The sequence below is a fragment of the Balaenoptera musculus genome, chromosome 1, assembly GCF_009873245.2.
Source record: "Balaenoptera musculus isolate JJ_BM4_2016_0621 chromosome 1, mBalMus1.pri.v3, whole genome shotgun sequence".
NCBI classification, from domain to species: domain Eukaryota; kingdom Metazoa; phylum Chordata; class Mammalia; order Artiodactyla; family Balaenopteridae; genus Balaenoptera; species Balaenoptera musculus.
In genome coordinates, this window is record NC_045785.1 from 20,420,354 (window position 1) to 20,440,916 (window position 20,563).

General features: G+C 44.4%; 1 long non-coding RNA gene across 1 annotated transcript in view; it reads right to left on the bottom strand.

The window, feature by feature from the left end:
• LOC118906528 overlaps positions 1 to 15,959 on the bottom strand; it is a 24,944-nt gene extending 8,985 nt beyond the window's left edge. Inside the window, exons 1-2 of the long non-coding RNA XR_005022514.1 lie at positions 15,835 to 15,959; positions 15,642 to 15,729 (exon numbers count right to left, since the gene is read on the bottom strand). This is a non-coding gene — a long non-coding RNA (uncharacterized LOC118906528). The remainder of the gene's footprint in view (positions 1 to 15,641; positions 15,730 to 15,834) is intronic.
• Positions 15,960 to 20,563: the final 4,604 nt, after the last annotated feature.

Below are 20,563 nucleotides of genomic sequence, written 5' to 3' on the forward strand. Positions count from 1 at the left end.
CTGTTCCCACCAGCCAGAATGGAGAGATCTCCTAATACATCACAGAAGTACATCCATCAGGAGTGAGGCCAAATTAGTCCTAGGCTAAAGGGTATTCGGATCTGTCTAACAAAGCTTAAAAGTAAGTCTTGAAAGAATACATTTTTTTCCCTAAGAAACTTCATGCGCCAGGACAAAGCTCAAAATTACTTAAAGGAGTACAAAAAATTCCAGTCCTCAATAATGTAAAATTCACAATGTCTGCCGTACAATTTAAAAGTATTAGGCATGCAAAGAAAGCAGGAAGATACAACCCACGTTGAAGAGAACAACCAGTGGAAACAGACCTCAGAAATAACACAGATAAAGTAGTATACAAAGACGTTAAATATACTTCGTATGTATATTTGAAGGCAGAGGGAAGCATGAGCATGGTAAGGAGAGAAGGTATGGAATATATATATTCCAAAATGAAATTTGAGAAATGAAAAATATAATTACTGAGGTGAAAAATACACAGAAATTAGACACTATAGAAGATTAGCAAACTTGAAGGCAATTCAATATAAGCTATACAAAATGAAACAGAGAGAAAAGAAGACTGAAAGAAAAAAAAAATGAGCACAGGGCTTCCCTGGTGGTGCAGTGGTTGAGAATCTGCCTGCCAATGCAGGGGACACGGGTTCGAGCCCCGGTCTGGGAAGATCCCACATGCCGTGGAGCAACTAGGCCCGTGAGCCACAATTACTGAGCCTGCGCGTCTGGAGCCTGTGCTCCGCAACAAGAGAGATCTCAATAATGAGAGGCCCACGCACCGCGATGAGGAGTGGCCCCCACTTGCCGCAACTAGAGAAAGCCCTCGCACAGAAACGAAGACCCAACACAGCCATAAATTAATTAATTAATTAATTTTTTAAAAAAATGAGCACAGCATTAGTGAGCTGTGAGACATCAAGTGGCCCATGTATAACTGGGGTCCCAGAAGAAGAGACGAGAGTTGGAGAAAATATTTGAAGTAATAATGGTCAAAATTTTTTCCTAAATTTGATGAAAATTAGAAACTCAGAGATCCAGGAAGCTCAATACGCCCAAGAACAAGAAAACTATACCAAGATATATCAATTACTTAAAATCGATGGTAAAAGAAAATCTTAAATGGAGCCAGAGGAAAAACATACCTTACATACAGAAGACAAAAACAATTTGATGACAGATTTGTTGGAAATAATGCAGACCAGAAGACAGTGGGATGACATCTTCTAAATACTTAGAGAAAAAAAAATCTAGAATTTTACACCCAGAAAAAAAATACCTTTCAAAAAATGAAGGTTAAAAAAAAGACTTTTTTCCAAAGTACAGAAGCTGGAAGAACTCATCACCAGTAGACCAACACTATAAGAAATATTAAAAGAAGGCTTTCAGGGACTTCCCTGGTGGCACAGTGGTTAAGACTCCACGCTCCCAATGCAGGGGACCCAGGTTCAATCCCTGGTCAGGGAACTAGATCCCACATGCCACAGCTAAGGAGCCCGCATGCTGCAACTAAGAAGCCTGTGAGCTGCAACTAAGGAGCCCATGTACCGCAACTAAGGAGCCGGCGAGCTGCAACTAAGGAGCCTGCCTTCTGCAACTAAGACTCGGTGCAACCAAATAAAAATGAATACATATTAAAAAAATAATAAAATAAATAAAAGAAGGCTTTCAGGGAGAAGGAAATGATAGCAGATGGATCTGGGCCTATACAAAGGAATGAAGAGCAACAGAAAAGGTAAATATGTGTGAAAATATAAAACACTTTTCTTTAAAAATCTCTTTAAAAGAGGAAAAATAATAACAATGTATTGTGGGATTTATAATATATTTAGAATTAAATGTAGGACAACAATGACACAAAGGCCAGGAGAGGGATAAAGGAAGTATACTGTCATTATGTTCTTAAACTATATGTGAAGTGGTATAATATTATTTGAAATAGACTGTAATAAGTTAAAGGTATATACTATAAACCTTAAAACAATTACCAAAAGCAAAACAAAACAAAAAACCAAAGAGATATAGCTAATAAGCCAATAAAGGAGGTAAAATGGAATCATCAAAACTACTCACTGCAAAAGAAGGCAGAAAAAGAGGTAAAGGGAACAAAGAACAGATGAGACAAATAGCAACATGGTAGATTTAACAATGTGATTTACACTGAAGGCTTTGGAACACATCACATCAGTTCCAACCTCCAGAGGAACTGGAGACTGAAGGAATTGAACTGAACCTCTGGGAGGGGCTGGAGACTAAAGGTCAGCCATTCAGGCACTGTGTGACAGAGCCCCATTCAAACTCTGGGGCCCAAAGGCTCAGATGAGCTTCTCTGGTTGGCAGTACTCTGAGTATTGTCACATTTTAACACCGGGAGAGTAACGTGTTGAGGATGATAGAAGCTTCGCTTTTGGAACCTTCCCAGACTATGCCCTTGTGTATCTCTGCCTTTGCTTACAGTTCTAGTGGGTCTGGTTCTCATGTGTATCCTTTTGCTATAATAAAACTGCAGTCAAAGTATAACACTTTTCTGAGTTCTGCGTGTCCTTCCAGCAAATTATTGAACCTAGGGGTGGTTCTGGGAACTCCTGAATTTGTAGTTAGCACCTGGGAAGTGAGGGTGACCCTGGGAATCTCAGAAGTTGCTTTTGGTGAGGTCAGTCCTATGGGGAGTATGCCCTCAGTCTGTGCAGTATGCCCAAACTCCCTTATAACTATTCAGCAATAAAAAGGAACAAATGCATCTTTAATGATATTGTAAAAGCAGCCAGGCCCCTCCCCCAAAAGTACATACTGTATGGCTACATTTCACGTTAGTAAAATCTAGAACAAATATAATAGAAAGCAGCTCAGTGGTTGCCTGGGGATGAAGTGGGGTAGGTGGTAGGAGCATGGACCACAGAGGTGCATAAGGAGGAAACTTTGGGGGATAATGGGTATGTTCATGGGTTTCATATATATATCAGAATTTGCCAAACTATATACTTAAATGTATATACTTAAATGTATTTTATTTTGCATCAATAAAGTCGTTTAAATTTTTAAAAAACTGATGCCTAGGGTCCATCTCATATTAATTAAGTGAGAATTTCAGTAGGTAGAGCCCTCACACTAATATTTTTAAAATATTAGTGAGCCTAATGTGAAAATAGGATTAAATGTTGCAACTGAAAGAGCATTGGTCAGACTTTGGGATAGGTAGATAAGGTCAAAGCATAGTCTTTCAGATTCACTTACCTTCTACCAACCAGCAACACAGGCCCCATTTCAGCACCCCACCCCTGTCTTCACCCTCAGGTTCCTTCTACCTCATGTTAGAACTTAACTATGTTTCTGAGAAACAGAAGAGATAAATCATTATCAGGTATTTTGCTCTAGGGGAGGGCTTCTTAAGCAGGAATCCAACAGAGGACTCCAGGATTGTCAGCAGACTCCCTAGAATTGTAAGCAAAATCTTATGTATACATGCATTTTTCCATGGAGATGTTCCATAAATTTTAGCAGATTCTTAAAGAGGTCCAAAAGACTAAGAACCACTATTCTAGTCACATAAGGAGAACTCTGGGTGCAGGGTAAATGGGGTGGATATTAAAAGGAAAAGAATGAACACCATAGGGTTTGGAAAACTGAGTCAGAGACTAGCCAAATGCAGCCTGGAGTCGCCTGGTTGTCTCCTAAGAGGCAGCCATTCTTATGTAGGTCTGTGTGTCAGAATACAACTACTTGTATCTGCAGGGGCTCTGGTCCTTTTCCAGCTGGCTCACAAACTAACCAGCCTGCTCCAGAGGCTTGACTTAGGCCCTGCCCTTTCCATTTTAGCAGACAGGATTCCTGAAGCTGATGAGAGATCTGGTGGGCCCTCAGCCCCTCCGCTCTAATCATATCAATACCAGTGGCTGGAGGAGGACACTTGGTACTTCCAGTCCTTCCCAAAGGAATGTCTGTACGTGTGGGCTGCAGTGGGCTGTGGAGAAGAATTATTCTTTAAGGTTGCTCACCTCCCTGTCTTTCAACACTTTGAGCCATTTCATTGCCCTTGAGACTTGAAAAGCAAAGCACCTGGGGACTTCCCTGGTGGCGCAGTGGGTAAGACTCTGAGCTCCCAATGCAGGGGGGCCTGGTTCAATCCCTGGCCAGGGAACTAGATCCCACATGCATGCTGCAACTAAGAGTCTGCATGCCACAACTAAGGAGCCCACCTACCACAACTAAGACCTGGCTCAACCAAATAAATAAATATTCAAAAAAAAAAAAAAAAAAAAAGCAAAGCACTTGTCTCCCTACTGGGACAAGTGAAGCTATAGGCCTCCAGGACAGAAAGCTCTATTGCCCCCTTGAAATGGCAAAAGGAAAATTGCCTCTTGAGAAAATTAGCCCTACTGTGTGCTGGGCACTTTGTTAGATACTTTAAAAAACTATTTTATTTACAGAAATCCTCTCTCAGTTTACAGATGAGATGTAGGAGACTAATAGTGACACACTATATAAGAAAGAATAGTAATAACCCCTAAAAATGTATCAAGCAGTTACAATGTGCCAGGCACTGCTTTAAGTGCTTCACATGCATTGACTCATATGATCCCCGCAACCCTGCAACATAAGTACTATTCTTTACCATTTTACAGGTAAAGAAACAGAGACACAAAGAGGGTAGATCACCTGCCCAAGGTCCACAGTTCAGGACCTGATGCCGATCAACTAACTGATGAATACAGTTAGTTCAGACCCAGTCTATCTTGACCTGAGAGCCCATGATCTAAATCACTACTCTGCACCTGTACAAACAGAGGAAGCCCAGAATTGAGTAGAAATCATGGAGATGCTGAGATGGACCACTGCTGGGAATGTATGTCAGGAAAAAAATGTTGGACGAATATAATGAGATCAAATTATGAAGGGTCTTTGAAGACGGGCAGAAGAATATGAACTTGTGATCAAAGCTAAAAAACTAATGCCTTTCTGTTCCACCTCAATGCACTGTAACATGCAGGGGTTCTTAATGTAGAATCCATGGATGGATCTTGGAGAATCTTGACCCCCCTGAAATTTTAGTGTATTTGTATCAATGTACACATTTCTGGGGAGAGAGTCTAGAGCTTTCATTGGATTCTTAAAGAGGTCCATGTCTTCCAAAGGTTCTTAGCAAAAGTTCTTAACCTTTAGAGGGTGAATACCAATGGTTATACCAAGTCCCTGTTCAGCCCTAGAGTTGGTGTAACCTTGGGTAAAACTCAGTGCCTATGTTTCTTCATCTGTAAAATAGGGATAATAATATCTACCTCTCTAGGTTAGCTGTGCAAATTAAATGATTTATTATCATTATAAATCATAATATATACAAGTCATACTATATGAAACTCATAACATTAAATGTATAAAAAACTCTAAAATGTCATAAAACAAATAAATGTGAGTTATAATGAAACATTTCATTTTAACATTTTTTCCCAACAATACAGTGAATTGGGTACCTGAGTAACCCTCCTGATAAAAAAAATTAAAATATTGCAGAGAGAGGCTTTTTAAAAATTATTTTTTACAACGTTGCTGAGCTGCTGTGAAAGTAAGGATATGCAAAGCCCCCAAATGAAGTGAAACCAGGAACTGTGGAGAGGGGAAAGTAAATGCCCAAATTGTCCTTAACCCTCACAGGATGCCTGTCAAGGCCTGGAGACCGTAATGTCCTCCTTTCGTGTCTGCAAAGGATATATGGGAGACAGGAGATAAATCCCAGGGCCCCTCCCAGATAGAACTCTAATAGGATATCCCAAAGGATTATAAGTACAATGCAAGAGCCAATGTCAAATAAACCCTCACACTCAGAAAGGAGGAGATATGAAAATTTCCTATATCAACTCTGGCCCGGGGAAGAGGGGAAAATAAAATTCTCCTTTAAGAATTCGTAATTGGACTTCGCTGGTGGCACAGTGCTTAAGAATCTGCCTGCCAATGCAGCGACACGGGTTTGAGCCCTGGTCCGGGAAGATCCCACATACCACGGAGCAACTAAGCCCGTGTGCCACAACTACTGAGGCCGGCGCGCCTAGAGCCCATGCTCCGCAACAAGAGAAACCACCGCCAATAAGAAGCCTGCACACCAAAACGAAGACCCAATGCAGCCAAAGATAAATAAATTAATTAATTAAAAAAAAAAGAATTCATAATTTAGGGCTTCCCTGGTGGCGCAGTGGTTAAGAATCTGCCTGCCAATGCAGAGGACACGGGTTTGAGCCCTGGTCTGGGAAGATCCCACATGCCGCGGAGCAACTAAGCCTGTGAGACACAACTACTGAGCCTGCGCGCCACAACTACTGAGCCTGCGCTCCACAACAAGAAAGGCCACGACAATGAGAAGCCCGCGCACTGCGATGAAGAGCAGCCCCCGCTCGCCGCAACTAGAGAAAGCCTGCGCACAGAAACAAAGACCCAACACAGCCAAAAATAAATTAATTAATTAATTAATTTTTTAAAAAAATTCATAATTTACAAGTCAGTTCCCTCATAAAATCTGAAGTCAAATCACATTACTTATATAATCCTAAAATCCTCAAACAGAGAATTTAAAGTGGTGTGGGCTGATGGTACCAGCACATTATTGACAGCAATAAATGCACATTGTCTCTGAAGGAACTCAATTTCAACACAGGCCTCAATTCTCACAAATTTCTAGGCAATATGAGCAGCTCACGGTAAAAAAAAAAAAAAAAAGTCACCACACAAGGTAACAAGGCACCATAAGGGAGAACAAGTAGAACTGAGAGATGGTGAAACAGACCTTCAAAGATATTGGAATTACCAGACACACAATATAAAATAAATTTGTTTAATGTATTTAAAGAAATAAAAGAGAAACTTGATACTATGTGGGAACTAGTACATTTGGAAAAAGAACCAAATACAATTTCTGAAAATGCAAAAATATGTTAATTGAAATAGAAAACTCAGTAGATATTAGGTTAGAATTGCTGAGGTAACCATTACAAGAGCCTACAACCTCCAAACAAACAGAAGTGAGGAGTGGGGAGATCAATCCAAAAAAAAATGTTTTTAAAAAAAAGAGAGAGGGAAAGTACAACAAATATAATACACATTACAAGATGAGATAAATAAATAAAAATATATCAGTCTCAGTGGATGAGCTAAATTCTCCAATTCAAAAATAAAGGATGTCAGACCAAATAAAACAAAATCCAGCAATGTTCTGTTTACAAAAGACAGATCTAAAACATAAGAACACAGAATGATAAAGTTTGGACAAAGAAATACTAGGCAAAAAATAAACAAAAATAAAGAGGACAAAATAACTATAGTAAGGCAAAAAGCATCACTAGAGATAAAGAGGGTCACTACATGATGATAAAGTTCAATTCACCACAGAGAGAAGGCACACTTCTAAGGTGGTATGCACTAATACCTTAGCCTCGAAATATTACAGAGAGAAATGGACAAATCCACCAACCCACAGTGGAATATTTTAACACAAATTGTTAAATTTGTAACGGTAATTGATAGGTCAAGTAAACAAAAATTCAGTAAGGACATGGGAGATTTAAACTGTACAGCTAATAAGCTCTATATGTTCCAGTCATCTATTTGTCTATCCCTACTTCACTGTCTTAATTACTGTAGAATTAAATAAATCAACCCTTAACCTCATCCTTGTCACACAGCGAGTGCTCACTAGATGTTAGTGCAGCAGCAGCAGTAACTTACTATGTGACTTTGGTCGAGCCACTCAACCTGTGAGCCTCAGTTACCGCTTCTAAAAGTGGCCATAATAATAAATTATTTTTCCAAGTTGCTTTGCAAACCAGAAGAGTATGTTTGTGAAGATATTTCATAAACTATGGGGAAAAACATAAATGAAGGATCATTGCTTTTACCAGTTAACTGGTATTACAAAGCACCAAGTGTCAAGGTAAATAACCATCAGAGTGGTCACCTGGTGGAGCGCAGCACTAACGGTGTCCAGGGAGGGCACATTATGCCAGCCATGGTGTGGAGATCCTTGGGCTATTGGAGCTGGGAAGAGAGCCCGCAGGTGAAGGCAGATCAGGAAAGCTAGAGGGGTGAAGGCTGCCATCTGGTGGATGAGCCTGGAAGACCTTGCTCAAACACAGACTTGCACTTTCTGGGTGTCCTTAGGTAAAGCACTCCCTAGTCGGCACCTCTACAGCCCCTCAGTTCCACAGACTTGCTTCCTATATACGATGTACGGTAGGGTGGGGTAATTTGGAAGCAAAATTTTCATTGTGGCCTGTGCCTTACAGTGCCAAGAGCTCACCTCATCTCAGAGCCTTGCTAGGGGCAGTCTCTAAAGGGTAAGTGATTGACCGTAGATCCCACAGTACATCAGTAAAGAAGACAGCCTGGGCTCCCACCTCCTGATGACCAATCTCTTTTAGACCAGAGGATGGCAAGGGCAGCCTCTCTGACTATGGTTGGAACCTCAGGAAGCCAAAGGGGAGCAGATGACTCAGGATCTAGGGTCTTTATGGCACAAAGATTTATTCTCAGTTCTCACCTGAAGGCATTGAAACATTATCAAGGCTCTGGAACTAGTGGGTGCTTAATATTTGTTTGTAGAACAAACGTTGAAGGGAGGAAGTGGGAAAGGGTGTCCAAATTTCTAATAAAGTAGAAAGAGATGTTTGGGAGGAGCTGCTCAGAAGCCCCCTTCAGATGGCCTGGGGATCTCTGAAAGGAAGCTGGAGAGAGGCTGAACTGTTCCTGGGGGCTGGAACAAGAGTATGTCCCAAGGGTAATACACTGCTGGTGTCATGGCTGGGTTCTCTGAAAACAGGCACTGAGACAGTATTTGGGGTGCAAGGTGTTTATTGCGGAAAAACACCTATGAAGAAAAGGAGCAGGAATGAGGCTTAGGCAGAGAAAGAAGTTAAATTACAATGCAGGTTTGCAGATGACATGATATTATACATTGAGAATCCTAAAGACTCTACCAGAAAACTACTAGAGCTAAACAATGAATTTGGTAAAGTAGTACAAAATTAATGCACAGAAATCTCTTGCATTCCTATACACTAATGAAAAATCTGAAAGAGAAATTAAGGAAACACTCCCATTTACCACTGCAACAAAAAGAATAAAATACCTAGGAATAAACCTACCTAAGGAGACAAAAGACCTGTATGCAGAAAACTATAAGACACTGATGAAAGAAATTAAAGATGATACAGATGGAGAGATATACCATGTTCTTGGATTGGAAGAATCAACATTGTGAAAATGACTATACTCCCCAAAGCAATCTACAGATTCATTGCAATCCCTATCAAACTACCACTGGCATTTTTCACAGAAGTAGAACAAACCATGTGTTACCATTTGTATGGAAACACAAAAGACCCCGAATAGCCAAAGCAATCTTGAGAAAGAAAAATGGAGCTGGAGGAATCAGGCTCCCTGACTTCAGACAATACTACAAAGCTACAGTAATCAAGACAGTATGGTACTGGCACAAAAACAGAAATATAGATCAATGGAACAGGATAGAAAGCCCAGAGATAAACCCACGCACATATGGTCACCTTATTTTTGATAAAGGAGGCAAGAATATACAATGGAGAAAAGACAGCCTCTTCAATAAGTGGTGCTGGGAAAACTGGACAGCTACATGTAAAAGAATGAAATTAGAACACTCCCTAACACCATACACAAAAATAAACTCAAAATGGATTAAAGACCTAAATGTAAGGCCACACACTATCAAACTCTTAGAGGAAAACATAGGCAGAACACTCTATGACATGAATCACAGCAAGATCCTTTTTGACCCACCTCCTAGAGAAATGGAAATAAAAACAAAAATAAACAAATGGGACCTAATGAAACTTAAAAGCTTTTGCACAGCAAAGGAAACCATAAACAAGACGAAAAGACAACCCTCAGAATGGGAGAAAATATTTGCAAATGAAGCAACTGACAAAGGATTAATCTCCAAAATTTACAAGCAGCTCATGCAGCTCAATATCAAAAGAACAAACAACCCAATCCAAAAATGGGCAGCAGACCTAAATAGACATTTCTCTGAAGAAGATATACAGATTGCCAACAAACACATGAAAGAATGCTCAGCATCACTAATCATTAGAGAAATGCAAATCAAAATTACAATGAGGTATCACCTCACACGAGTCAGAATGGCTATCATCAAAAAATCTACAAACAATAAATGCTGGAGAGGGTGTGGAGAAAAGGGAACCCTCTTGCACTGCTGGTGGGAATGTAAATTGATACAGCCACTATGGAGAACAGTATGGAGGTTCCTTAACAAACTAAAAATAGAACTACCATATGACCCAGCAATCCCACTACTGGGCATATACCCTGAGAAAACCATAATTCAAAAAGAGTCATGTACCACAATGTTCATTGCAGCTCTATTTACAATAGCCAGGTCATGGAAGCGACCTAAGTGTCCATCCACAGATGAATGGATAAAGAAGATGTGGCACATATATACAATGGAATATTACTCAGCCATAAAAAGAAACGAAATTGAGTTATTTGTAGTGAGGTGGATGGACCTAGAGTCTGTCATACAGAGTGAAGTAAGTCAGAAAGAGAAAAACAAATACCGTATGCTAACACATATATATGGAATCTAAAAAAAAAAAAATGGTTATGGAGAACCTAGGGGCAGGACAGGAATAAAGACACAGATGTAGAGAATGGACTTGCGGACATGGGGAGGGGGAAGGGTAAGCTGGGACGAAGTGAGAGAGTGGCATGTACATATATACACTACCAAATGTAAAATAGATAGCTAGTGGGAAGCAGCCGCATAGCACAGGGAGATCAGCTCCGTGCTTTGTGACCACCTAGAGGGGTGGGATAGGGAGGATGGGAGGGAGACGCAAGAGGGAGGGGATATGGGGATATATGTATACCTATAGCTGATTCACTTCGTTATAAAGCAGAAACTAATACATCATTGTAAAGCAATTATACTCCAATAAAGATGTTAAAAAAAAAAAAAGAAATTTACAATGCAGGCCTGGCAAAACCTTGCTCCATCAACTTGGCACGGAGCCCCTGCATCAGGCTGAAAGGGCCAGACCTCTATACCCCACCTCCTCCCATCGCTAGATACATGCTGCCCTGGGAAGAGTGCAACCTTGGGTGAGGGGCTCAGCTGCAAGTCGTGGGCTGACTGCACTCACCACAGGTGGGCACCAAGTCCTTTCTTGAAAGTTGGTGTCTACCACAAACCACCTGGAACACTCAAATCCACTTCCCCATACACATTCAAGGAGCAGCTCCTTCAGGAGTCCACTGGCCCTTTTCCCGAGGGAACTTGGGGAGGAATGTTACTGGGACGAACCACAGCCGCCACCACTGCAGCTGGTCTGGTCATCTCCCTCCTCCTCTACCCATTCCACATTCAGCTATCACCCTCAGCCATCACTCAGTGGCTCACTTGGTGGCATGATCCAGACCCTCATCCTCAGGGTGCCTGAGCCCCTGGTCATCATGCCTTTCTCAAGTCAGGGTTACCTTACCTGGCCATTTACAGTTACACCTGGGCTGGGGAGTACCAAGAAGCAGCCAAGTAGAACACCTGGGATCCACACGTATTCCTCGGTGTCCCCATGGTGTAACAGCAGCCTGTTTATAATCAGGTTAAACACTCCTGCCATGACAGTGACGCCACTTCTTGACTGCTGGCCCCTGGATACAAGGAGCTCAAAGCACCCAGGAGGCAGACTTGGCTTATAATTCAATGTAAATTTCTGGGCAAAAGTGTGCCCTCTTTGCCGCAGAGTGGCCGGGCAAGGAAGTACGAGGTCTCTAAGGGCTTATTAGAGTAAAGGTAAGTGGGGTCACTCCTGCTTCACCCCTTGGTTACTGTATTCCTACATTCTTCCTTATGGGGACATAGCACCATAAAGTTCTTTGATTCAACCAATAGCAAGTACTGCCCATCAGTGTCCCATTTGGGCCAGAACTTTATACTCTCACCTCCTTCAGTCACTAGATGTGGGCCGCCTCAAGGAGGATGTGACCTTGCGGAAAGGGACTCTTAGCAGCTGAGGCAGAGGTGACAGCCACAGGCGGTCAGCTAACTGCACTGCCCACAGAGGGGGGCAGCGAGCCCTTCCCTCAGGGTGCCTTATGAGCGAAGGACCCAGATTAACCTCGCGCCCCTCCTTCCCCCTCCCCCACCAACCCACACACCGTTTTCCTTAAACTTGCTGTCCTCATGGTCCCAAGATGATAACATGGTTCTAAGAAGCACATCTAGAGAAGGAAAGGGGCTATTTCCTCCAGTGTCCCCTTGAGAACAAGGAACCCTTTCCTAGGACACTGCAGCAGACTTCCCCTCTTGTTTCACTGGCCAGAAAGGGAAACTGCATGGTTTTGGAAGGCCTTCTGGGGCCCCAAATTTTTATCACTCTGGTCCCAAGACCCACCCTCTCAAGAGACTCCCTCTGGGCCCATCCACAGTCCCTCCAGGGTCTCTTCAAAATTCATTCATGAATACAATGGAATATTACTCAGCCATAAAAAGGAACGAAACTGGGTCATTTGTAGAGACGTGGATGGATCTAGAGACTGTCATACAGAGTGAAGTAAGTCAGAAAGAGAAAAACAAATATCATATATTAACACATATATGTGGAACCTAGAAAAATGGTACAGATGAACCGGTTTTCAGGGCAGAAATTGAGACACAGATGCAGAGAACAAACGTATGGACACCAAGGGGGGAAAGTGGTGGGGGTGGTGGTGTGCTGAATTGGGCGATTGGGATTGACATGTATACACTGATGTGTATAAAATTGATGACTAATAAGGACCTGCTGTATAAAAAAATAAATAAAATAAAATTCAAAAAAAAAAATTCATTCATGAAACAAATGTATTGAGCACCCACTGGGCACCAGGCACTGTTCCAGGCACTTGGGATATATCAGTGAACCAAACAGAGATCCTTGCCTTCATTGAACTTACATTCTAGTTGGGGGCGGGGAGATATTTATGAGCACAAACAAGTAAATTAGTATGTTACAGTGTGATAAGTTGAAACAAATAAAGAAGAAGCAAAGAAAAAGTAGAACAGAGTAAAAAGGATTGGGAATGCTGCAGAAAGGGGCTGGCTGACTTAATAAACAAGGTCAGGGTAGGTCTCACTGGGTGAGATATTAACAAAGTCCTAAGGAAGTCAAAGCCGAGAACTAGAGGAAGGGCATTCCAGGTGGAGGGTCAAAGGCCTTAAGGTGGACATAGTCGGCATGTTCAAGGAACAGGCCAGGAGGCGAAAAGTACCTGGGGTAAAGAGGGTGAGAGGGAGGATAGTAGGAGATCGGGTCAGAGAGCTAGCAGGGCCGGGTCATGTAAAGCCTTGCAAGCCAGTGAAGACTTTAGCTTTCCCTCAAGCAAAACGGGGAGCCTTTTCTGGGATTTGAGCAGAGAAGTGGCATGATTGACTTATATATATATATATATATTTTTTTTAAATAATTGAGTGGCCAAACTTGATTTTTTCTTTTAATATTTATTTTATTTTATTTATTTTTGGCTGTGTTGGGTCTTCGTTTCTGTGCGAGGGCTTTCTCTAGTTGCAGCAAGCGGGGGCCACTCTTCATCACGGTGCGCGGGCCTCTCACTATCGCGGCCTCTCTTATTGCGGAGCACAGGCTCCAGACGCGCAGGGTCAGTAGTTGTGGCTCACAGGCCTAGTTGCTCCGCGGCATGTGAGATCTTCCCAGACCAGGGCTCGAACCCGCATTGGCAGGCAGATTCTCAACCAGTGCGCCACCAGGGAAGCCCTGACTTATATTTTTAAAGGATTGATCAGGCTGTTATGCTGAGAGTAGACTATTAGGGATGAGGTTAGAAGAAGGGAGACTTAGAGACTATTGCAGTAATCCAGGCAAGAGATAGTGATGGCTTGGACCAGGGTGGTAGGAGTGGAGGAGGATAGAAGTGATTAAATCTGGATGTCTTCTGAAGAGGGAGCCAACAGATGCGCTGATGGATGAAACGTGGAATGTGAGAGAGAGAGATGTGTCCAAGATTACTCCAATTGGAAGGATGCTGAGATAGAGAGGGATCAGCTGAGATGAGGAAGGCAGGAGTGGGAGAGATCTGGGGGAACAGGAGATAGATCAGTAGTTGAGCTTTGGACACATTGATACTTGGGTTCCCAGCGATTAGCATCAATTCAAAGCTAATGTCTAGTATTTCCTAAAAGGTCTGAATTTCCCCTTCCCCCTTCCTTGGAGGAAGATTTACAGCATATGCTTGTGGCATTGCTACAAGGTCCTCCCTGAAGGGACCTGGCCTCCTATTCAATCAGGACTTCAGGTCTGTGAACTGGCTTAGATGTGGAAAGGTTGAGATGAAAGGTTGAGATGCTCCCTTGTGACAACAGTTTAAGTTAGGCTTCTGCCCATAAGACATGGAGGTTTTTCTGTTACATAACTCAATAATATTTAGTAAGTTGCTCACCTATTTCATTCCTAGAGACACTCTGATCAAAGATCCCTGCAAGCCAAGGGAATTTCCTGGCGGTCCAGTGGTTAGGACTCCACGCTTCCACTGCTGGGAGCCTGGGTTCGATCCCTGGTTGGAGAACAAAGATCCTGCAAGCTATGCGGTGCTGCCAAAAAAAAAAAAAAAAAAATTCCCTGCAAGCGGACACATTCTGATTATTACTTCATCTTGCCGCATGTTACAGTCAAGGCCCCCGCCTTGCCTCGGGCAGTTCAGCCGCTTGGCCTCTTCTCCTCTAGGACCCCATCATCCCCAGTGAAGTCAGGGAGCCCATCTCAATAGCGCTTCCTTCAGTATCCAAACTACAGAGGACATCCACCATAAAATTTTTCAAGGATACTGATGCTGATGTCACTAATGCTTATCTCCACACCTAGGTGAAGAATTATGCTCTGAGCCCTCTTGGGAATGTACTTGTTGGGAATAGGGAGTATATGCAATTTCATGTGCTAAACCTTCTCCAACATTCCTATCTTTTTAGACGTCACATACATTCACCAGGAGAATGCTGGTATCTCCACCTCACAGAATACAGGTCACGTTGAGTACTAGGTTCTGTCAATCGAACAAGCCAACTATGAGAGCTACTTTCAGCTGCAAAAGATAACATATTAAATCTAGAATCTCTAGTAAGGGCGCTCATAACAATAAAATCCGTCTGATCCAGTGTTGTAGTCTTTCCTCCTTGACTCCACCCCAGCTCTACTCAGTTAGATTCTCCAAGGTTGGAGGCCTGGCATCTGTCTTGTTAATAAGCATCCCAGGGAATTCCCTGATGGTCCAATGGTTAGGACTCAGAGCTTTCACTGCCAGGGAACTAAGGTTCTGCAAGTCTCCCAGCGCGGCCAAAAAAAATCATCCCAGGTAAACTTCATGTAGCCAACTGGAATCCACCCAAGGAATAGCTTTGGGGAACCACTGGTCTAATCCACTTTCCTCCTTTTAACAGATCAGAATCTGAGGGTGGAGAGAGAAAGTGACTTGCTCCAGACCAAAAGTGAGTTCATGTCCAAGTCAGGACCATAACTTTGGTCTCCTGACTCCTTATGGGAACTTCTGCTGCTCTTCCAGGCCAGCTTTACCACAAACCTGGAAATATCTGGTCAGCATACCTGAGAAATCAGCGTGGAGATGGGTTGGAATGGTGGGCAAACCAAGGCTGCACGTGTTCAATGCTACAGGCACTGTGATGAAGGTGACCTAGTTTGGGAGAGAATGATGTGTTTCCTTCTGGTTGATCTTGGTTGTAAGTGACTAAAAAATCAACCCAACAGGGTTAAGCCAAAAAGAAATGTACTGGCTTACCCAATGTCAAGACCACGTGTAGGTTTGCTTCACACGTGATGAGATATGGAGGCTCCACTCATCCAGGTTGGTTTTCACTGTCTGTTCTCTGCTGACTCTGTCCTCGGGCAGGCTGTCCTCTCAGGGCTCTGTCTTCCCAGGTTCTTGCACAGCAGAGAACAGAGGGAAGCTTTGTCTCAGTCGTCGCAGCAAAAGTCTCATCGGCTGTAATCAAGTTACATGTCCAGCTCTAAATGACGTACTGTAGCCAGAGAAATGTGATAGGCTTTTTGACCCACACTTAGGTCAAGTGCCCCACTGAGTCATGTTACCCCACTCTGGGAGCACAGGGACTGAGAGTGGGAGAAAAGTGGCCAAGATCAGGGCAAGAGTGCCAGGAGAAAGATGAGTAATTGCTGAAAGGTCAAAACTGCAGACGTTCCCAGTCCTAGGAACGATGGGGAACCTGACAACGGCCCTGGAGAAGGTGGCACTTATAATCCAGTGGTGATATTAAGGTGTTGGTTATAATGCTATGGTGGTGTGACAGACGGTGGTTATAATGCCCACCTCTTGGGGTGTCTGCCCAGTCCTCAACCTCCACTTTCTCTGGGAATTGCCCTCTTCACATATAAAAGAGTAGGTCCTCACCGTCGGGTATGTTCAGTGTGACACAACACCTCCGTGGCCATAGCTCAGTGCTACATTTACAAGTGACCAGAGAGGCTCCCACCCATAAAGGGCCCTTGATATAAAAAGTACCCCAAAAGTCATTTATTAAGGACCACATGGGCATCTGCCACTCAGGACACAGTGCTCAGCGCTGCACGGTGTAAACTCGAACCGTCAACATCTGCTCAGCCCTAACACTTTTCGGCCCCAGGGAAACAGACGCTTCTCCGCACCTCTTGCCTCATCCTCCAAACAAAGGACGATTGCATCGCTCTGCCAGAAGGTTTGCACTGCTGCTGAAATTGCAGACAGCCACTGTTTGGAGTGTGGGGGAGACTGGGGAAAGCCCTTAGGTAAGAGAAAATGCAGATTAATTAACTGGTCAAATCTTTCCTCTCAGAGAGCATTAATGTGTAGATGCGTTCGTAAGGGAGTATTGTTTCCCAGAAAGTGCTAGCATCCATTTTCTTGCTTCACTTCGTGTTCCAGTGGGTAGCATGGTATTTGCAATAGTAGCGTATGATGGCTGAGGAACATTCTGCAGCATTAAACAATGCATTTTACACTTAAATTTGTAAATGAAGGCGAAGCATAATATGGAAGAAGTATTCTTGCCAATTCTTTACTGTTATGAATCTAGACATTGCTTAATGAGATGGTAAAAGTCATGATATAAGATATAGGGATTTATATGATGCCATTAAAATACATTGTAATATGTTCTGTGCTGATGATAATTTATCATATACACACCATTTAAATATTTGAACATGTTATGTAACACTCATAATTCATCTCTAAATTTAAGTATTAAGTATTGAAAATTTATTTTCAATTCTAACTGCTACTACCTCAGCAGAACAAAGTTTCCTCAAATTGAAATTTTAAAAAACTGAAAAAAAAAAAAACAGACTAAGGGAAGGTGGTCTAATTAGACATTACTATCAGCAGAATACAAATTATGTGAAAATTTAATTATAGCAACACAACTGGTAATTTTGCTGAAATCAAAGCAAGAAAAATAGGTTTTATGGAATGAAGATATAATAATTTATTGATTATTCACATCTTTGTGTTTTCACTCATCTAACATTGCTGACCCTCATCTAACAAAACACCCATGTATGCTCAATGATAATTAAATTCAATCATCTTTGGTACTTTGATGACTTTCTCTGTATAAAAAAATCAAAACATATTTTTTAGTGTGTCATTATGAAGGCGTATTTGTCAAGGTAGGAGGATAGGTTTCTTGCCATTGCTTTCTATGAGAAGCCCCTGATTCCCTCCCACGTGTTCCTCTGCTTTCCTTAGTGTAGACTGGATGCTTTTTGTTCCTTGTGCTCTATCTAAGGCCACTTGGTGAAGACAGTGGTGGAAGGTGGAATGCTGGAGATGTTGTTGATAAAGACGGGATGATGCAAGTGTAGGTGATAAGGCCTGGAGCACAATGCACTTGGGGCTGACCTTCCAATCCTTGCTTGGGTCCAGAAGACTTGAAGTCCTGCCCAGCCAACAGAAAAGCAAGGCAGGAGGGCCAGCGGGCAGGGAGAGCAGACTTGCTTGAGCCCCGCCTGAGGGGTAGAATCGAGGCAGGCAGTGCTGTTCAGTGGGTAAGAGCCGGCTCTGGAGTCCCAGCTCTACCATCTGCAAGCTGTGTGACCCTAGGTGAGTTACTTTGCCTCTCTCTGCCTCTGTTTACTCACCACTTCACACAGGGTTTTGTGAGGAGTAAGAGAGGAACTGAGAGTCAAGCACTTAGCAGAGCGCCTAGCACAGAGTAAAAGCTCAGTAAATGCAGTTGGTTTTGTTCTAACTCCAGGTTGTAAGCTCCTGAGAGCAGAAATCCTATCTGTTTTATTTCCGTTGTTCGTTAGCATCTTGTAGGTGTTCCGGGGGGAAAATGTTGAACGACACCCTCCTCCCCTCTTCGGCCGCCCCCGCGGCGAGTACCGGGCAGCAGGCGGCGCCGGCTCTGCCCAGAAGCCACACCCCTCGGAGGGAGAGGGCGCGGGAGCCAGGCTATTGTTGTGGCCGAGATTCCTTCCGAAACGGAAAGCCCGGAATTAGGGGATAGCGGCTCTAATCTCTCCGGGGCTCACCCACGGCTGGCGGAGGGGGGCTCCTCCTGTGGTGCCGGGGCGTTACAGACCCCAGCCTGAGCCCCTCCCTCTCTCTGAACTCTCCTCCTCTCACTGAACCCCCGTCCCCTGCCCTGAGGCCCCACCTCTCCTCTAAGCCCCACCTCTCCTCTAAGCCCCCTTCTCTCACCGAGCCTGCCTTTGCTCGGTGTCCCCATCGCCTCCCTGCACCCATCGCCTCACAGAAACCCCTCTCTTCCCTGCACCTCATCTTCTCTCTAAGCCCTCTTGAGCACCAGCCCCCCTTCTCTCTCAGCAGCCGCCTTCCCTAGCGTCTTGCCCTCACTGAGACCCTGGCTCCTGCCGTCCCCTTAGCCTGTTGCTCTCACCGTCCCTCCCTCAACGCCCCCCTGACCCTGCCCTCTACAGCCTCCCCTCCCTCCCATCCCACCCCCATCAGAAATCCCCTCCAGACCCAGATCTGATACCCCCTCCTCTTTGAAAGCTTCCCACCTCAGCCCGGGCAGAACAGATGCCCCCCATGTGCCCTGCTTTGTTCAGCTTTGTAACAGCAGCGCTGCTCATACTTGAGCTGTGATCAGTCCTTCACACTTCTGTTCCCCCCACCCCTGCAGCAGGGTGAGCTCCCTGAGAGCAAAAGCCAGGTCTGACCCATCTGCTGCACAGGGCAGTGTTCAAAACGGCTTGTTGATGTGGCTGAGAGTGAGACTGTGGGATTAGAAAAAAAGACTTCGGCCATCGGTGTCGGGAAGGTGCTGGAGGGCGAGACCTGAGAAGCCAAGACTCCTGAAATTTACAAGCACCTGAGGCACCAGGTGCTTTCTCAGGCACCACTTCTTTGTGCCACACAAAAGCTGGTCTTACTCCCATTTTACACAGAAGGAAACTCAGAGAGGTTAAGTTCTTGCCTGAGGCCACAGATCCAGTGACTGACGGACCAGGATTAGAATCAGAGGCACCGAGGTGTGGTTGGCTGTGGTGAGGGGGCAGTAGCTGGCTGGTGAGGGAAGTGACACATTTCTCCTCTGTGACAATGTGGATCTGGGGCCTGAGGCTGGAACTGAAAGGTCTCTTGACCTGTCCTCATCATTCCCGACACTGACCAGAGATGTGTCCCCATCCTCCCACCACCCTCTCCTGGAAGGAGCCAGTTCTGACTCAGCCATTCCCATCTACCCTCATCCTCAAGGAGATCCGGGAATGAGCTTGGAAATAGGAAGGAAACATCCCTCAGATTTGGCCTCCCCCCTCAACAAAGGTCCTGGCTCTAGGGCCAGAAGGAGTCACTTAAAGGCTCTCCCTGGGAACCCATGACCAGAAAGACAGATGATCCGGTTCAAGTCAAGTGTGACCAAGAGACAGGCAGGGCAGGCAGCTGGATCTCCCATGATCTCCCCCACCTCCCACCTCTTTCAGGGCAGTCAGGGCTCTCTCAGCTGAAAGCCAATCCAGTCAAACCTCGCCCCCATGACTCTGCTCTCCAAGATGGTAGTATGTGTCTATTGACATCCTGGAATAGGGTACCGTCACCCCTCAGACTGGGAGCTCCTGAAAGCGGGGCTCTTTGACCAATCCCCACCCCAGACTCCTGAGGGCAGGGCTGTGTCTGGCCCTTCTGACTGGGGACTCCCAGGGCTGGGGCTGTGTCTCCCTACTCTGAGCCCTCCTGAGGGGAGGTGGGCTCACCTTTAGTCACCCTCATCAGACTGGGGGCTAGCCCAGGGCAGCACCCGCATTGTACTCTGAATCCCCCTCTTTCTGTAGCCCAGTATCTGTCCGGAGCTGAGAAGGAGGCCCCTGCCTGCCCTGCCACCCAACCCGGATGCTCCTTTAAGACCAAAGGGATGGGGGTTGTATAAGAGTCAGACACAACAGCCCCATCCTCCCCCTCCTTCACAGGCCAGGTTTCCTGCCATTGACAGCATCCCAGCTGGGCCCTGCCCGGCCTCATGCTTAACCCCTTCGTGACCAGATCT